Here is a 2,994-nt window from a genome sequence, read left to right on the forward strand (position 1 = left end):
CGTGTCAGTGTTCAAGCGTCTGGGACCTCTCCCATATCGGAACAAGCAAGCTGAGTCCTCTCGGGTGGAAGATATCGAGGAGTTAGAAGATGACGATGAAGAAGAAGGAGATCGAGAAAATGTTGGCCGCCGGATTCATCAGGCCATGCAGGTATGCTGAATGGATCTCCAGTATCGTACCTGTAGAGACAAAGGACGACCGATGGCATGTGGCAATAGATTTCCGAGATCTCAACAGAGCCACTCCAAAGGATGAATATCCAATGCCTGTGGCAGAAACATTGATCAATGCAGCTGCTGGCCACAAGGTATTAAGCTTCATGAATGGCAATGCCGGCTACAACCAAATCTTCATGGCTCCAGAAGACATACACAAGACCGCATTCAGAGTTCCAGGATCAGTAGGCTTGTTTGAATATGTGGTCATGACTTTTGGGCTGAAGAATGCCGGTGCAACGTACCAACGAGCCATGAATTATATTTTTCATGATCTGATCGGCAAGTTGGTGGAAATCTACATCGATGACGTGGTGGTCAAGTCTGTCTCCATGGAGGGACACTTGGATGATCTGCGACACATCCTAGACCGAACTCGGAAGTTCGGACTGAGTCTGAATCCAAAGAAGTGTGCCTTTGGTGTGACGGCCGGTCAGTACCTAGGTTTTCTGGTTCACGAACGAGGAATTGAGATCGGCCTGAAAAGTCAGGAGGCAGTACGTACCATGCAGCCACCTACCACGAAGAAGGAACTCCAACGTCTGATCGGCAAGATCAACTTCGTCCGACGATTCATCTCTAACCTGTCAGGACGAATTGAGCCGTTCATGGCGTTGGTAAAGATCAAATCTGATGACGAGTTTCACTGGGGGGCAGAACAGCAGCAGGCGTTTGACGAGATTAAGCGGTATCTAACAACGCCGCCTGTGCTAGTTCCACCCCAGCAAGACAGGCCGTTCTATATCTACTTATCAGTAGCTGACATGTCCATCGCTTCGGTGGTGGTGCAACTCTATGAGGGTGTTGAAAAGGTCATTTTCTACCTCAGCAGAAGGATGTTGGATGCAGAGACAAGGTATCCTGAGGTCGAGAAGCTATGCCTCTGCCTGTTCTTCACCTGCACCAAGCTTCATCATATCCTTTTGACGGCAGAGATCATCGTCATATGCAAGTCAGGCGTTGTCAAGCACATGCTGTCGGCTCCTGTTTTGAAAGGCCGACTTGGTAAGTGGATGTTTGCATTGTCGGAGTTCGATCTCCGGTATCAGCCTGCGAAAGCAGTCAAGGGACAAGCGTTGGCCGATCTCATAGCTGAGCGGATTAATACTAATATAGCAGCACTATCTGTACGTGCATGGGCTATGTTCTTCGATGGATCGGCTTGTGACGACGGTTGTGGCATCGGCATTTTGCTCGTGTCGCCTCGGGGGGCACCTAAACGGATAAGATACAAGGCCATGAAATATGTCCTTATAGGAGATGACATGTTCTACAGGACGTTGGAAGGGTTACTGCTCAAGTGCCTGGGACCAACTGAGTCTAATCGGCTCCTACATGAGATGCATGAAGGCGCCTGTGGAACCCACCAATCAGCTCATGAGATGAAGGGGCTGATCAGGCGATCAGGGTTTTATTGGCCCACCATGCTTGAGGATTGCTTCAAGTACTACATGGGATGCCAAGCGTGTCAGATGTTCGGGAAGATTCAGATGGTACCCGCATCAGCAATGAATCCCATCATCAAGCCTTGGCCATTCCGAGGTTGGGGCATGGATATGATCGGCAAAATCCATCCTGCGTCGAGCAAAGGCCAGGAGTGGATCCTGGCCATTACAGATTACTTCACCAAATGGGTGGAGGCCGTCCCTATGAAGAAGGTAAAATCAGAAGATGTTATCAAATTTGTGAAAGAACACGTCATTCATAGGTTCGGGATTCCTCAAACCATCACGACCGATGGAGGTTCGGTCTTCATCTCTAAAGAATTCTGAAAATTCTGTGATGAGATGGGAATTAAGCTGATCCGATCATCTCCATACTATGCTCAAGCCAACGGGCAAGCTGAAGCGTCCAATCAGAGCCTGATCAAGCTGATTAAGAGGAAAATTGACGAGAACCCTAGGGTTTGGCATGAAACATTGTCAGAAGCTTTGTGGGCCTATCGCATGTCATGCCATGGAGCTATAAAAACTTCGCCATACCAGCTCGTCTATGGGAAGGAAGCCGTATTGCCTTAGGAAATTACGGCTGGATCGAGACGTGTCACGTTTCAGAATGACCTGACAGCTGAAGAATATGCAGCTCTGATGAGTGATACTATTGAGGATGCAACTGAACTGAGACTTTGGTCGTTGGAAAAGATTAAAGAGAACAAAGCCAGGGTAGCTCGTGCATACAATAAGAAGGTGAGACCAAAGGAGTTTCAAGTTGGTGATCTAGTATGGGAAGCAGTGTTGCCATTAGGAACCAAGGATAAAGCATATGGCAAATGGTCTCCTAATTGGCACGGTCCATACAAAGTCGTCCAGGTTTTGAAGGGTAATGCATACATGTTGGAGCAGTTGGACGGCGCTAAGTTCCCAGCAGCTGTCAATGGTCAGCATCTCAAGAAGTATTTCCCAAGCATGTGGGATGATGGACAGTAAAACATGGGGGCCGATGTATAAAATCGGCCAGTAAAAAAAATTTATATGCAAATCACAGCCGATGCGCAGACATCGACTTGAGAAATATGGATACAAGCAAAGCCGATGCATAGTCATCGACTCTAGAAGAACAGGCTCAAATTGAGCAGGTTAACAGATCGGTTTCAAGCTAGAAGATCATGGCATCTGAGATGATTCTCTCATTGAATTTGCTGAGGAGTTGAATCCGCGCGTTTGAGATTGGAGGATGGCTTGGACATGGTTTAGATCTGTTTGACCGTGTGAGTAGGCAACTGTTTTGGCCTTAAATCGCGTTTTGAGTAAAAGCCGATGCTATGCCATCGGCTCTTTG

Source organism: Lolium perenne, chromosome 1 (genome assembly GCF_019359855.2).
Source record: "Lolium perenne isolate Kyuss_39 chromosome 1, Kyuss_2.0, whole genome shotgun sequence".
In the NCBI taxonomy this organism is placed as follows: domain Eukaryota; kingdom Viridiplantae; phylum Streptophyta; class Magnoliopsida; order Poales; family Poaceae; genus Lolium; species Lolium perenne.